This window comes from Schistocerca piceifrons, chromosome 7 (assembly GCF_021461385.2).
Source record: "Schistocerca piceifrons isolate TAMUIC-IGC-003096 chromosome 7, iqSchPice1.1, whole genome shotgun sequence".
Classification (NCBI taxonomy): domain Eukaryota; kingdom Metazoa; phylum Arthropoda; class Insecta; order Orthoptera; family Acrididae; genus Schistocerca; species Schistocerca piceifrons.
In genome coordinates, this window is record NC_060144.1 from 429,284,739 (window position 1) to 429,302,853 (window position 18,115).

An 18,115-nucleotide genomic window follows, 5' to 3' on the forward strand; every position below is an offset into this window, starting at 1 on the left:
CCTCGACGTGCGCCAAAGGGTGGTTGGGTTTCGGGTTCCGCTGAATAGGTCAGGTGTCCACTACACGCAGGGGGCGGCTACACGGGTAGCATGTGCTGTGTGGCATAAACTGGACGGTTTTTTAGGTTAGAGGGTCTCGGGAAACACAAGAAGGGCTTCAGTCACAAAGCGTGCAGGCCGAACACAGGAAGAACGTCGACACAGGAACATCGGTATAAGAGTTGTAAATTGTCGTAGACGTGTTGGGAAAGTACCAGAGCTCCAAGCGCATATAGAAAGTACTGATGCTCAAATCGTTTTAGGCACTGAAAGCTGGCTAAAGCCGAGTATAAGCTCAACCGAAATTTTTGCGAAGAACCTAACCGTGTTCCGAAAGGACAGGCTAAACACATTGGCGGTGGCGAGTTTGTTGCTGTTAGAAGTAGTTCATCTTGTCACGAAATTAAAGTAGGTAGTTCCTGTTAGTTAGTAAGGGCAGAGGTTACTGTTGGCAACCGGTATAAAATGATAATTTGATACTTTTACCGACTTCCGTATTCAGATGATACAGTTGCTGAAAGATTCAAATAAAACTTGAGTTTGATTTCAAATATGTACTCGACTCATACGATTGTAGTTGGTGGTGACTTTAATTTGCCCTCGATGTGTTGCCGAAAATACATGTTTAATTCCGGAGATACACATAAAACATCATATGAAATTGTGCTAAACCCATTCTCTGAAAATTATTTCGAGGAGTTAGTTCATGTGCCCACACGAATAGTAAACGGTTATGAAACCATACTTAACCTCTTAGCAACAAATAATCCTGAGTCAATAACGAGCATCAAAACCGATACAGGGATTAGTGAATATACGGTTGTCGTAGTGAGACTGAATACTTTAACCCCCAAATCCTCCAAAAATAAACGAAAAATATTCCTATTAAAGAAATCAGATACAAATTCACTTGACGCCTTCCTGAGAGACAATCTCCACTCCTTCAAAACTAGTAATTTAAGTGTAGACGAGATGTGGCTTGAATTCAAATAAATAGTATCGGCAGCAATTGAGAGATTTATACCAAATAAACTAACAAACGCCGGCTAGTGTGTCCGAGCGGTTCTGGGCGCTTCAGTCTGGAACCGCGCCACCGCTACGGTCGCAGGTTCGAATCCTGCCTCGGGCATGGATGTGTGTGATGTCTTTAGGTTAGTTAGGTTTACTTCGTTCTAAGTTCTAGGCGACTGATGACCTCAGAAGTTAAGTCGCATAGTCCTCAGAGCCAAATTAACAAACGACGGAGCTGATCCTCCGCGGTACACAAAACGTATCACAACATTGTTGCAGAAACAACGAAGCAAACATGCCAAATTTAAACAGACGCAAAACCACCAAGCTCAGCGATCTTTTACACAAGCTCGAAATTTAGCGCTGACTTCAATGGGTGATGCTTCTAACGGTTTCCACAGTGAAACTTTGTCTCCAAACCCGGCAGAAAATCCAAAGAGATTCTGGTCGTATGTGAAGTATGTTCGCGGCAAGAAACGATCAATGCCTTCTCTGTGCGATAGCAATGGAGGTACCATCGAAGACTGTGCTGCCAAAGCAGATTTACATAACATAGCCTTTCGAAATGCCTTCACAAAACGGGACGAAGTAAATATTCCTCAATTCGAAACTAGAACAGCTGCCAACATGAGTAACGTAGAAGTAAATGTCCTCGCAGTAGTGAAGCAACTTAAATCACTTAATAAAATCAAGTCTTCTGGTCCAGACCTTATACCGATCAGGTTCCTTTAAGAATATTCTGATGCATTAGCTCAATACTTAATTCCATACTTAATAATCATACACAACCGTTGCTCGGCGAAAGATCAGTACCCAAAGACTGGAAAGTTGCACATGTCACACCAATATTCAAGCAAGGTAGTAGGAGTAATCCATTTAATTACAGGCCCATAACATTAACGTCGATTCTGGAACATATATTGTGTTCGAACATAATGAACTACCTCGAAGTAAACGGTCTATTGACAGACAGGCAACATGGGTTTAGAAACATCGTTCGTGTGAAACACCACGCTAGCTCTTTATTCTCATGAAGTGTTGAGTGCTATTGACAAGGGATTTCAGATCGATTCCGTATTTCTAGATATACGGAAGGCTTTTGACGCTGTACCATACAAGAGGCTTGTAGTAAAATTGCATGCTTATGGAATATCGTCACACGTATGTGACTGGATTTGTGACTTCCTATCAGAGAGGTCACAGTTCGTAGTAATTGACGGAAAGTCATCGCGTAAAACAGAAGTGATTTCTGGCGTTCCCTAAGGTAGCGTTATAGGCCCTTTGCTGTTCCTTATCTATATGAACGATGACAATCTGAGCAGCCGTCTTAGGTTGTTTGCAGATGACGCTGGCGTTTATCGACTAAGAAAGTCACCAGGAGATCAAAACTAATTGCAAAATGATTCAGAAAAGATATCTGAATGGTGCGAAAACTGGGAGTTGACCCTACTTAACGAAAAGTGTGAAGTCATCCACATGGGTGCTAAAATGAATTCGTTAAACTTCGGTTACACAATAAATCAGTCAAATCTAAAGGCTGCAAATTCAACTAAATATCTAGGAATTACAATTACGGTCAACTTAAACTGGAAGGAACACATAGAAAATGTTGTGGGGAAGGCTAACCAAAGACTGTGTTTTATTGGCAAGACACTTAGAAAATGTGACAGATGTACTAAGGAGACTGCCTACACTACGCTTGTCCGTCCTCTTTTAGAATACTGCTGCGCGGTGTGGAATCCTTACCAGATAGGACTGATGAAGTACGTCGAGAAAGTTCAAAGAAGGGCAGCACATTTTGTATTATCGCAAAATAAGGGAGAGAGTGTCACTGAAATAATACAGGATTTGGACATCATTAAAAGAAAAGCGTTTCGTTGCGACGGTACCTTCTTACGAAGTTCCAATCACCAACTTTCTCCTCTGAATGCGAAAATATTTTCTAGAATGAAATTTTCACTCTACAGTGGAGTGTGCGCTAATATGAAACTTCCTGGCAGATTAAAACTGTGTGCCGGCCCGAGACTCGAACTCGGGACAAGTGCTCTACCAACTGAGCTACCCAAGCACGACTCACGCCCCGTCCTCACAGCTTTACTTCTGCCAGTAACTCGTCTCCTACCTTCCAAACTTTACAGAAGCTCTCCAGCGAACCTGCAGAACTAGCACTCCTGAAAGAAAGGATATCGCAGAGACATGGCTTAGCCACAGCCTGGGGGATGTTTCTGCAGGTTCGCAGGAGAGCTTCTGTAAAATCTGGAAGGTAGGAGACGAGGTACTGGCAGAAGTAAAGCTGTGAGGACGGGGCGTGAGTCGTGCTTGGGTAGCTCAATAGTCTGGCTTTATCTGTCGCAGCGGTCGCACGCTCCTCAAGTTTACTCCGTGAACGTTCAGTGTTTACGCCAGTGTTTTCGTGTTTCGTGATCGTTTATTGGCGTTTTGCACCTCAATTAAGCGTTATCAATTGAGCAATTGGTCTTCGTTCGTGTCGTCTTTCTACGTAGTGCCGTTGGGATTTCGGCGTTGTCCGAGATTTCTTCGCTGTAGAACACCATGGCAAACTCCGTGAGAAAAATCACCGTGATTTTCACCTTCGACAAGTACACCCGTCGAGTACAGCCCTCTGCACTTGAAATACACGACTGGATTACCGAGGTAATTGGCCTTCGTTCTGAATCTGTCCGTACCATGCAGCTAGACTCTGTTGAAAACTGCATTTTTGTAAAGTTTAACGATTCCGTGAGTGTAGACCGCTTTCTGGAAAAATTTGATTACGAAACGGAATTTATACACCGTGATGGAACTAAAAGTACTGTAAAACTCCGGAATTCCGAGTCTGTAATTAGGAATGTTAGGGTTTTGAATATTCCCATTGAAGTGGACAACTCGAAAATTAAAGGTGTCCTTTCAAAGTGTGGGATTGTCAAGCAAATAGTCAACGAAAGGTGGGCTTCGCATTTCAAGCTGCAGTACTTCAACGGCATTCGCTCCGTGGAGATATAAGTGAAGGCAAACATTCCCTCCCACATCTTTGTTGACGGGCAGAAGGCGCATGTTATGTACTCAGGGCAACCCCTTATATGTCATGTATGTAACGAGTCTGGTCACCTCCGTCAGGACTGCCCTCGCCATGTTTTTGTGCTAGCAAATAACCTTATGCAACGCCGGAAATTAACACTCAACGATTTGTTGCCAGTCAGTAATACAACAGAGCCGGCGGCTGTCGTGGATCCTGTTACTATCTCTGAAAACGTTGCACTTAATGTTAATGACTTTCCGTCTTTAAAACCTGCATTAACTGCTGAAATTCCGTCCCGTGACAGCGAGATTCCCACTAAAATGCGTCCTCTAGAGGACGCTGAAAAAAATGTTGATTCCTGTGAAACACCGTTGCCAGGAAGCCGAAGCCCAGTCCTGAAGATCTGTTGGAAGTGGAAAAAGGAGATGAAATGCAGGTCGATGTGGCTCCCACTTCCGCACAAGGACTTATACCGCCACGAACAGATAGTGACGCAGCTGGTAGTGACCTTTCACGAAAATGTGACCCTGAGCCTGAGGTCACAGCTGCAATAACCGCATCAAGTGCACAGCCCATACAGTGCGAGGCAGTACCAAGTAAACAACTTGCTGACTCCGAATCGCAACACCGCGCCAAAGGAGGAAATAAACAAGCATCACCGCATCGCCAGCAAGACAACACAACAGACACCACGCCGGAACCAAATATTGACGACTCGCAAGCCACCGCCGTTGCGCCAGACGGCCACCGCCGGCGGCTGCGACCGAAACCATGTCTTGCTGTCACGCGTCGTCAAGCGAAAGCCACACCAGAGAAGAAAGACATCAAGAAAAAGAATATTAAATATGAAGTCGTCAGGGCCAACACTGAAGAGGAGAAAGAGAAGGGCCACAGTGACTTATAGCAATGCATTGTCAGGATTTCAGGATACTTTTCTTCTCAAGCACTTTGTTTAAAAGCAGTGAAAATTTTTCTGGGACGTTAGTACATGTAATGGGCACACAGCTTGTAAAGATCGTGACTTGTAGAGAAGCACGTTGCTGCTATAATCATACCGATCTTCACCCCATATGGCTTCTTCTGGTATGTCTGTGATGCAAGCTTATAGCATTACTACTATTAACGTTAATGAAATACAGTCACCCTTGAAACTGGCAGCACTAAAAGAATTCTTGTACCAGTCTGGGACAGATGCCGCGTTGCTACAAGAAGTTGCGATAACGGAATTTCGGATCCCAGGCTTTTTTGAAATTGTTAATGTTTCTACGGAAGCCAATATCGGTACAGCCATTCTTATAAGGGAAGGCATTCCGGTGACTGAAATCGAACGGCTAGAATCAGGAAGAGCCATAGGCATAAAAATTTTCGATGTGACAGTGCTTAACCTTTACGCCCCATCAAGAAATTCCCACAAATTGGATCGTGCGAAGTTTTTTCAAGATGAACTGATGAGGAAAAATCCGTGTTCTCTTATACTCAGTGGAGAATTTAGCTGTGTCTTAAACCAGAAAGACCAACAACCCAATTTCAACTACTCACCACAGTTAAAAAAGTTAGTAAGTGATCTACACGTTAAGGATGTGTGGGAACTTCAGCCACTCCCGCAGCAGACTAGATAGAATTTACGTGTTACCAAATTTGCAAAATTCTTTATTAAACGTTGAAACTATTCCCGTGTATTTTAGCGATCACAGTACACTTTTAACTTGCTTTAATTTAAGTGTACAGCCAACCCATCGATTCAGAGGCCAATGGAATTTAAATATCTCTGTTTTAACTGACGAAGAACTGGAACAGGGAATAAGAGTAGCGTGGACTATGTGCCTCCGCACAGTAGACAAGCACCCAACAGTCATTGACTGGTGGACTAGGAGGGCTAAGCCAAGGCTGCGGAAAGTTGTAATGCAGTTTAGTGCAGCGAGGCACAGGGAGTTGAGGAATACAATGGAGTTTTATTATGAAGTTATAAGAGACTTATATCAACAGGCCCATGATGACGTAATTCATCTGAATGATATCAAAAAAATAAAAGCCAAGTTATTAAGCATTAAACGGCAACAGATGGAAGGATAAAAAATTAAATCGAAAGCCACGATATTCGAAAGTCTATCTGCATACAGAGACGTCATTGCAATTACCTCAGTGACAAGTATAAAATGTGCTTTAATCTTTATCGATTTCAACAAAGCTTTTGACCGCGTTAGTCATAGATACCTCTTTGCGACGCTATCAAGAATGGCTTTCCACGCTCAGATTGTCAACATGCTAAGAAATATTGCAACAGGTATAAATGCGAAAACAGCAATCAATGGCCAAACTTCTAAACCCATGCAGATAAGGCGAGGGGTTCCACAGGGCAGTCCCGTATCTATGTTTTTATTTTCCGTATCTTTAGAGCCCTTCCTCCGCACTGTCCAGGCAAGATTAACGGGCATAACATTTAGTGGTGAGAAAACTGTCACACGAGCTTATGCTGATGACGTGGGCGTTTTAATAATGAATAAGGAGGAAACAGTTACACTGGAAAGAGAAATCCAAAGGTATTGTCTAGCGTCGGGAGCGACAACAAATGAAAACAAAAGTAAAATATTGAATCTACGGGGCCTAGATCACCTCCGACTGGCATGGGCAAAACACGACAACAAACATAAAACTTTGGGAATAACCTTAATGGCATGTCCGATGAGGATGGCTGCTTTTAACTGGACGGAAACTAGTAGGAAAGTTCATGGTGCTGTAATGGAGAACATCCATCGAACTATAGACCTGGTGCAAAAAGTCAGATTCATCAACTCCTGCGTTTTGTCTAAAGCGTATTTCACTTTGCAGGTATTTCCAGTCTCTAAACTAGTGGCGAAAGGGATCATGTCCACTGTTACAAATTATTTATGGCGAGGAGACATATTCAGGGCTGGTGCGACTACCGTTGTACTGGATGTCAGAAACGGGGATCTCGGTTTGGTGGATATTCGCAATAAAGCGTCTGCTCTGTTCCTCAAACGGACTTTCCATATACTCAGAGAACTTCAACAATGTATAACCGCAAAGCTCTTAGAGGCTGTGAAACCCCATAGCCTGCAAGTACCGATTGATGTGAGAAGGATTAATGCCCGTCTGCAGTCTGTGAGGAACTTTTTCCTCGAAGCAAGTTATTTTCGTGACGAAATCAGAAGCAACACATGTATCACAGCGCGCGACATCATACTTGAAAGGAAGTTAAATGAGGGCAGAAACAAAATTGAAACGAAATTCCCAAATTGTGACTGGAAAGCTGTATGGCGGAACATCAACTATGCCGGACTATCTACAGACGCTATTTCCGCATGGTACAAAACAGTTACCAATGTCATCAGCACCAACGAGAGACTATATGGGATCGGTTTAAACCAGACACACCTTTGTGGAAAATGCAATCTGGTGGATACACTCATCCACAGATTCACCTGTGGTGGCAATGTGCATAACTGGAATTGGATCAGGCAACAAATCGCCTTTCTCACCAGATCCACTACGGAATACATAACGTCATCGCTCCTTCTGAGACCAGACATGACATACTTTTCGAAATTAAAAACCAACGCCATTAGCTGGTTACTGGGAAAATATGTTAGTTATGTCATCCACAAACTTGGGTCGGACAACGAGATAGAATTTCGCGTTTACATGAAGTGTGAATATGCAAAAATCAGCACCCATCGCAACCACAAGAAGCACTACGACAACATGCTGAAGATCATTTTTGGAAGAATGGGTGTTGGTTAAATATGTGGAACCACTACCACACCTTGAACGAGAACGAACAGAAGAAAATTAAAAGTCACTTGGTTTCTTATTATTATCTACTATTACCTTGCTTCCGGAACTCCTATGTTACACGAAAAGTTTTTTTCTTCCAAAACATTTTGTTCAGAATTACTCCTGTTCGACTTCCAAAGTATTTGTGTGATTCAAGACGAATTGTTAAGTTTTTATCAGTGTTCATTTTCTACTCAGAGGTTTCTTTGTCTTTCTTACATCGGAGAATGGGAATTTTGTGTTAAGATTTCTGCACACTTAGTGCTACGACCCAACAGGGAACAGAAAAGAGGGGTGGGAGGGGTTTGGGCCCCGACGCGCTGGCAGCGCCGTGAAGAGACCCCACTGCTGGTGCGGCGTGTACCACGCCCTGACCATCCTAAAAATAAAAAAATAATAAATAAAAAAAAGAAAAGTGGTTAAAAAATTGGATTGCTGGAAAAAAATATGGATAGAGCGTCTGCAAAAAAAAAAAAACAGAGGGTCTTGATTTAATTATCATTTCAAACGGTTCTTTTTACTGTCAATGTTTTCCGCACGTTTCCCCATTCACCAATTCTGCAGAAAAACTCATTTATTATTTTATCAGACCACATAATTTTCAACGTACTTGTATAGCACCACTTGTCGATTCTGTTCTTTTCTGTTTTTCCCACAGTAGATGTTACACTTCGAGACTGTGCTATGTCTTCCAGGTCGTCCAAGTCGGAATATATGTTAAATTTTCTAAAAGTTTATTGCTTAGCGTTACCGTAGTGCATGCGTTATACAGGGTCCAGTAACATTAATGTGACCACCGTTTATAATAGCCGTCAAGGTGCAGTAACCACTCTTAGGCGGTAAGGAGGCAGGTCGCTGCACTACCAGTAGAGTGTATACAAAGTACGTTGGGGGGTTGCGGGAGGCGGAGACGCGACTAAAAAAATAAAAAATATATAAAAATAAAAATAAAAAGTTAGTAGAGCAAAGGTCCCGAGATCGAGTCTCGGTCCGGCAAACAGTTTTAATCTGCCAGTAAGTTTCGAAAATATTTTGTTGACACCGAGGTACATAGGGACAAACGATCACCACGATAAAATAAGAGGATTCATAGCTCGTACGGAAAGATATAGGTGTTCTTTCTTTCCGCGCGCTGTACGAGATTGGAATAATAGGCAATTGTGAAGGTAGTTCGATGAACCCTCTGCCAGGCACTTAAATGTGATTTGCAGAGTATTCATGTAGTTGTAGACGTACACTCAATGACGTAATGTGTACTAACACAACGTGTGTACTAACACAACGACGTCACGTAAGATTTGATTTACAGCTTCTGACACTATAAATCACACTACAGCTCTCTACGACATCACTATGTACTGAAGGATGGACATAATAACACTGTTCATGGTATAATGGGGTTAGTGGTAGCTATCTGGATGTTAATTACAACAACGCATCTGACTATCAAAGTTCGCTAGGTTCGAAAGACAAACTACCACCAACCAAAGCAAGTATCAGTCACCAGAAAAATACTAAATGTGAGAGTCTACGTGGAGTAGGAACGAACTTTGCCAATAACAGCAACCTGTAGTGAAGCTTACTCTGTGTATTCTGATAACCCAAAATGGTCATCAGTCTCCTAGGCTTAGAACTACTTAAACCTAACTAACCTAAGGACATCACACACATCCATGCCCGAGGCGGGATTCGAACCGTTGACCGTAGCAGCCGCGTCGTTTTGGACTGAAGCGCCTAGAAGCTGGAAACACTACCAAACACTTTCTGAACAACGTAGGTACCAGAAATGATAGATTTCGTATATAACTCATGAATACGTCATATAGATGTGTTGCCTCTTGTAGTTGCTCCTCTTTTAAAGCTTCAACGAATAATCGTATATACACGCAGTCACTGTGAAGGCTATAAATTCTTACCTAAATCGGAGAATAGTTCATAAGACAAACGTATAAATTTACATTGTCTATCTCTCGTTGTCAGTCAACGATAACCTCTATAAGTCGCGACTTGCTACAACAATATCCTGGACTCTATTGAAAATTTATCATAATAAACTATTACGTTAATCTCAACTTTCCGGAATTAAATTGAATAACTTTTCATTTATAATTAATCAGTTTTCAATAAAACGTAAACTTGCTTTTCATATCTACATAAGGCTTAATTATCTTTCTTTCCGTTGCAAGTTATTACCTCAAAAATACTATTCCTTCTCTCCAATTAATTTAATTTCCTTGAATTTTTCTTTTACTAATATTCCAGTCTTTTACTTTATTGCTTTTAGATTTACTTTAATCCGAAATGCCTTTAGATTTACTTTAATCCGAAAACATATATTCAAGTTACTAGTCTGCTTTGAAATAAGCCATTGACTTTCTTTTTACATAGTTTGGGGATAAAGGACAAGTCGGATATTGACTTTCTCAGTTTAAAAGCGTTAATTCTTTATTTTCTGCAATTAATTGTTTGCAGGAACAAGTCAGCTTTTTACTTTACGGATTCTGGTGCTCTATTCCAAACCCCACTACGCGGAAATATAATAATAATAAAAAGAAACTAAATGTCACCGCCAGTTTTCAATTACATGAACTTTAAATAATCAGACAAAACTTAGCCACTTCAGTCGTTGACTTCCGCGACCCACTAATATTTAAAACTCAAAACCTAGCACTCAAAGATCTCTTTTAGAGAGAATTAGCGCGTTCTGTAATAAATGGTTCTTGATTTTTCGTCTAGGGACAAAGGGAAACGTTATCAAATTCTCTTTAAACTTCCAAGTGCTTCTCAATTAGCAACTATTACGTAGGGCGACCGTTCTCTTTGATGTAGACTGCACATTCAGTGACTCCAACGATATTTGTGGAATTTACTATGTTACGACGCTCACGCCGAAGCCACACAATAAATACCAACGAAATATCACTCAGTCACTATTCCTCAACGCTTGCGTACACCTATACAGTCACAAGAACACAATGCAGTGCTACTACACCTTAGTGCGTCCCTTAATCCTCAACCACAAAATAACTAAACGACTTCGCACACAACATCCAAAGGAGAACCTCCCAATAATATTGAAACACGGTTCGGCTATAAACTCGTCTGCATTAAGCGGCAAAATGCATCATTAATCACAATTAGGAGAAACTAATCTCACTTTTCAATAAATCGGAGCTCTTCCTATACCTGGCGAGTCTACACACTACCAAAATCGGAGAAATGATCATTTTCTACTCAATCCAATAATCTTGACTTGTAACTGCTTTGAACACACTTGAGTTCTCTCCCCATTGCAGTCTAGTTCACATTACCGTACGTGTGAGCCGTAATCTCTCTCGAGGCTCACTACTCGAACAATACTCGGATAGTAGTCTAAAATTCTTGAAGGACATGCCAAGAATCAGTCTCTGCGAACAAACACAGCACGCTAATTTTCTCTTTAACAGTAAGTGTTTCTTCTTAGTCGTCGCCGGCAAACGTTTGTACTGGCCAGCTGCATCGTAGTTGTTATCTTTGCCGTACGCCGCGATTCAGCAATCGGCTGGGCGTTGCAAACACGCTGACTTGACAGGACACAGCTTTTCGTGGCCATCAGGTGTCACATATCTACAACATTTTAACACAAAAATATAAGATGACTATACAAATAATTTAACAAACTCTTCATTCTACTAGAACGTAAAAATCGATGTTAAGTTGAGGCGATACAAACAAGTGATGCGCCTTTTTTGGGATGAAGGCGGTTTTGGTACTCTACAAGTGCATATACTATTATTAATCGAATTCATTCGTACATACGGTAAAACAACAAGACTTCAACAATCAATTGTAGCGTCACGAGTGTCATATATCTGTAGTTGGCAGCGGTTTGAAAGAGCGACAATTGACATGAATTGTTCCGAAGGATCAGTACTTTTGGGCCGGCGGCCACGTTATCGCCATCGTATTACAGCTAACATAGTGGGGGCTCACAAGATATTAAGTTATGAAAGTTACCAGTTAATAATAAAACTGGTACATACGTATACGGCCCCAGGTGCCACCCCACAATGTCAGTATTGACTCTGGAGCAAAAAGTTTGACGACCACTGCTTTAAGAATAAAGGTATCTGAGTTCTTCTCCTGGTTTTCTTGCCAGCTGACTACGAGAGCAAGCCTTTTTGGCTCGCCCCACGGTCTTAAACTTCGTCCATGTAGCATCATAAAGAAATGACGACTTCGGGGGAGAAGTCTGTCGCTAACGTGGTTTGGCTCTTTTTACACAGCTGCCGCATACAAGGCTCGCTCATGTCCAACAACGGTGTTGTTGTTGACGCTACTTCACTACACTGTTGTAGGATTTCAAAGGTTGGAGAGCCCGTGCTGAAGCAAATATGCCCTTTGAACGAAGGCTTCCGATGTTTGACAATTTCTTCCGACTGAGGACCAGGCCGGTTCGAGGACATTTTGCAACACAAGCGACAAGTAAAGCACAAAAAGTAGAGGGGATGTGTCCCGTAATTAACTTGTCCCTCCAGCCAATACTTTTACTGTTCCCAAGTTTTGGTTGGTACAAACTTCTTTACAAACAAAAAAGGGGGAAATAGGCTGAAAGTGACTATTGAAGTTTGTCTTAGGGAGGGAATTGGACTGGGATAGTCTGTTCAGCTGTGCTAGCCACAACAGCTTGTAACAGTAGACCTGGGTTCATGTCTGGGCTATGATAGTAATTGAATTCAATGCTTCAGCTTCTGCCCTTTGTAACGTCTATTAGCTAAGGACATATTTTGTAGTAAAGAGAGAACATTGTGCATCATATTCTGTTATTGTATGGAATTATGTATTTTTTTATTATTATTTATTTTAGATAATATCTGTGTCGGCGAGTACTGAAACCGCACAGACGATAAATATCATACAAAGATAAGAATATACCACTAGTATAAATAATACAGAACGAACATTAATTTCTCTGTCTTCTTCTTGGAGTTGTACGAGTAAGATAGCCTGTGACGTTGCAGTAAATGCTAACGTAGTCTTCTTTTGTCATGGTCGATAGATGTACGCCATTACGTACTCAATGTAAAAGGTGTGTATTAGTTAACATATTTGAATGTTTTGAATAGAGTTAGTTAATGAAACCTTGCATTATTATTTGTAGTAGCTTGCTTGGAATATTATCCCATCCTTTTGAGATATTTTCAGTTATTTAAATATTATCCGTGGTGCAGAGCTGCTCTACGAACGAACGAGCCGCTTCCGCGGCGCTTTCAAACTGCATTAAAAGAAATCTAACATACCGCAAAGAAGCGGGAAGGTAATAGTGAAATAAAATCATCTCTTTCAGCTTCCGGACTTGCAGAGCAGAGCAGCAGATTTTATGATGTGTTTTGCAGGTTGACGCGGGCTGCTGATAATATATTGCTAACAGTACAAAAAAGATAATTTACCTTCGTAACATAATAGGAATTTTGCTGTGCTTAGTTCTTGTCTGGCAAACCTTATAGTAAAAACGTATTTTTCTCCGACAATAGTCTCATGTTCTTGTGCTAGTCGTGGTAATTATTGGTGTTTTACTCTTGACAAAAATCCACTGCAAAATTTTGATGTTGAACAATCTTTGCGAACTGTAACATCAGTATTCATAACAAAGTAATTTTCATTTTCAATAACTATAAAGTAGGGAAGATATGTTGACTTTTATAGTGAGTTACAGTAACGGAAAATGTTGCTTTAATAGAAAGCCAGATACAGAACAATAAGAACCCAATATATTCTGTTTTGTTGAAAATTAATGATTATAAAGAAATTCATGGCACAGCATTAATAAAAGGTATTTCGCGGCTCTTTTCGTATATGCGTTATTACGCGAGCAATAATAAAGCAAATAACAGAGAAAGAGTCTTTTACGAGAGGCGAAACGGTCGCGAAACCTTATAGCATTCAAGAATAAATCTTGTGTGGTTGGCTGATGCACAATATGAAGACTGTTCCATTAAAAATGATCATGATTTTTGGCACTAGAATTTAATGTTATGTTATTCCTTTGCTCAGTTTGTAACAAACATACATTACTGGTTTCATTACTGACATTTCTGGTTCCCGTCTATGAGAGGCAGGCAAGCTGAAACATGTTTAGTATCACCTACAGCAAGTGAGTCAGAGGAAACGATCCTGATAGTACTGAGAAACTGTAACGACTACATAATCCGGGGGCAGCCGAACCCCGAGATCAGATGAACTAAAGGTAAGACTACAGTGTAGTTGTCCTGTTTGTAGAAGCTTAACTCCAGTGAAGTGATCTCATATCGCTAGTGGTGTGTGTGTAGTTTAATGTTAGTGTTTATGACAGGACAAAGTTGATTGTAGATAGTAATTTTTAGTGTGCAGTGTATTGTAGATAAATTAACATATTTTGTGTGCAAGTGAAAAAACTGTCAGATCTTGTGTTCGAGTAGGTAATTTATGAATATGGTTAAATTGCGTAGTCAACATCTGAGCAATATGGATACTGAGGAACAGCCATTAGTTAGTGCAGGAAATGTAGAAACGGGTGCATTAAGCAGTACAAGTACTCTCTTTGAGGATACACCATGCGAAAATGTGGGGGCAGGGGCACAGGAAGTGATGCCACCGCCCACCAGTGCTCAAGGAGAGGTAGATAAAGGAATTACACCACCTCCAGAAAAGCAGGAACCAGAGAGTGGTAATCTGCCTGGTGGGTATTCACTTCAGGCGATATTAGAGCGCGTGCTCGATTACCAGGCAAAATTTGCGCAACAGCAAGCTGAACGGGATCGCCAGCAAGCTGAGCGAGATCGTCAGTTAACAGAAAATTTACTTGCCCAGCAAGCTGAGCGAGATCGCCAGCAAGCTGAGCGAGATCGCCAGATAACAGAAAATTTACTTGCCCAGCAGGCTGAGAGGGATCGCCAGCAAGCTGAACGGGATCGCCAGCAAGCTGAGCGGGACCAGCAACTTGTGCAATCGTTAGAAAATATGAAAAAAGAGATTGCCTGTATGAAACAGAATTATGAGTCGATACCTAAGGCCGTGCAGGAGTTGACTGTACAGGTCAGCAACCTGCAAGTAGCAAACACTAACAGGGTAGACGAAATAGGTGTCTTAGCCAACCGATTAGAAAAGTTAGAAATAGATTCCACACAGCTTGTAGAGCAGAAGTGGAACGAACAAGCAACTAAAATTAAAACCGAATTCAACTCATGGCTAGAAGTGAAGGAGAGTGAGATCGACAAAAATATTAATTCTAAGGTACAAGCAGCCATAGCAGATAGAGATTCCGAACCGTTCAGTACCGCAATAAATAGTCAGGTACAGAACGACGTGCGAACCATCAAACAAATACTCAGTGAGGATATTCCACAGTGGCAAGTGAATATTAACAAACGGATATCGGACTTGAAAAAGGGTTTAGCACAAAGCAGCAAACATCTTGAACATGAAACTATGTCGCCAACAGCCAATGTTTTTGGCAACGCACAAACTTATACGCGACACAACAATGGTGAATCTTTAGGCGATAATGCGAAGAGCTGTAGCTTCTGTTCGGAGCACACAGCCTATGTCCCAGGAACAAACCAGTATAGTCCAAAAATATTAGTTGAAGAAAGTTTGATAAAAAATAGGCAATTTCAAACGTTTACCACTGAACGGAAGTCAGTACACCCAGAAGTATTCATAAAAAGCTTCAAAAATATCTTGCCTAGTGTGTGGAACGAAGCACAGAAAATTCAATACGTAATGTCATACATTCAGGGTGATGCAGCATTGTGGGCTACGGTAGTAGCAGACAGCTGCATGACGTACGAACAATTCGAGAGGACGTTTTTGTCTAAATACTGGTCGCCTTGTATACAAGAGCGGCTAAGAAAAGAAGTATACAATCCCGAACCGTACTCACCCCGTCTTAGGAATCTGAGACGGTATTTCGAGAAGTACATAAACAAAACGCGTTACTGGGACGAGCCTATCTCACCAAGAGACATAATAAGACTCCTAAAATCACATTTACCCCTTCGTATCAAAGAGAAATTAATACACGTACCAGAAAGCGACATGGAACATTTCCTGTCTGTTCTAGATTCAATAGACTTAATCCAGGAAGACGCAAAAGCAGCGTGTGATCACTCGCGGAATAATGGATCAGGGTGTAAACATGACAGAAATAATAGTGCACAAAACCACAACCAGGGAAATGGTGGGGGTGGCAACAAGCGGCAAGAGCATTCGCAAAATGGTAATAATGGTAGGAGTCAGAACGGGTATGGGCAGCCGTCACATAATAAAAAGCGTCGATTTGACGACAGGTACGATTCCGGACTGCCAGGGACCAACCGCTGGAAAAATGCGCGAGGTCAGTGGCATAGCAATTACAACGACGGTAATCGTAATTGGAATCAGAATCAGCGACCAAGCTCAGAACGGCAGGGTAATGACCGGTACGATAACAACAGACTACCACTGCAAAACGCGCCTATTGCGCAGTCGTGGCGGCCCACAAACCAAAACGTAAACATAGTAGAGGTCGCGGACAATAGCCGTCCAAGTACCTCGCAAGCAAGCCATCCAACAAACTAGAATCGGCCTCGATATGCTCTCCATCGCTGGCCGAGGGGTGGAGTGAGAGCATCACGAATGACAATAATATCCCTGGAATACATATGCTGCGATACAACGACGGTATCAGTATGGATAAAGATCTACTGACCGAACCGCATGAATGTAAGAAAGATAGCAACGAAAATGTGCAAGCCATAATAGAAGCGAAAATCAATGATGTTGCAGTGAATATAATCATTGACACAGGTGCCTCAGTGAGTGTAATGAGTACAGAGTTGTTTAAAGCGCTAGGGAAGAGACGTAGCATACCGACTTTCCCGGTTAATAATTGCAAGGTGTCTGGAGCTATAAGTGCACAGAGCCAATTAGTTAAGTACCAGGTGCAGGTGGAAATTTGTAAGGAGGGCGAAGCCATAGTGAGCTCGTTCCTCATTGTTAAAGGGTTAAAGGTGGCCTGCATTCTGGGAGTAGATTTTCTCCGTGAGAGGGACGCAGTGATCGACCTCTCCTCGGGAAAACTAAACATAGTTAATAAAGGTAGAAGGATTGAGTTGTCTATGATGAAATCGAAGGAGGTACTTGTGCCATGTTGTAATCGAATTAATATCAAATGTAGGAACCCCTGGGTGCTACACTTCAATGATTATTCACCTGTGACGGATCTCTATTATCCGAATATAGAAGATAGAAATTTTGAACCAAATGTTGATGAATTTCAAACCAAAGTACAGGAATCTGAAAGTTTAAGCAACATACAAAAGCAACAATTGACGCAGCTGCTATCAGAATATAACATGGTATTTACCGACCGACCAGGAACAGTCAAAGGGTACCACTATCACATAGAGGTGATGCCCCACAAAACATACTGTCGCGCATCTTACTCCATCCCTTGGTCGAGGAGGGAAGTAGTGGCTAAAGAGATTTGAAATATGTTAGAGTGGGATAGTAAAATTATTTATTCAATGACATGTCTGATGTAAATAGTAGTAGTTATGAGAAGATTTCAATTGTGTTTTAGAGTATAAGTATGTTAGTTTTAAGAAAGAATTTGTGTATAGTTAAAATTTTGAGAAAGTAGAATCAGTAGCCTGAGCAATAGCATGCAAATGGAAGACTTTGTTTACAAACAGTTAGTCTCATTAAAATACTATATGCTCTTCAAGCAATGAATAATCTTTTTGTTGATAAAATAATGATTAATTTCTTGAATCATTTTTCATTTGTAGTAAGTGAGTACAATTAATCATGAAATCTCATATAATAATGTAACAGATGTAATTGTGTTAGAATTAAGGAACCCTGAGAGAGAGTCTATACTAGCCAAAAAATGGACTTTGTTGTACGAAATAATTATGTGATGTAATGTTTACTGCCAATAGTGATCTGAGAACGACACTGGAGCAGAAGTCAATCAAAAACAAACCCGTTCCGTGTAACCTACGCTTTGTATGTATCGATGCTTCAATTGAAGCCTGTGGTACTCGGTACACGTTCTTGAATATTAATTACGCGGTACGCGAATCAAGTTACGCGGAAACTACACTGTAGTCCTGTAGGACAGATCATTAAAATTAATACTAGTACTAAATGAAGTATTTATTGAGCAATATGCCCAAGTCAAGCTGTCATGCACATGGTAAAATCTGTTTGCTAGATGGGTGATAACCTGGCAAGCTACACTGAAAAAAG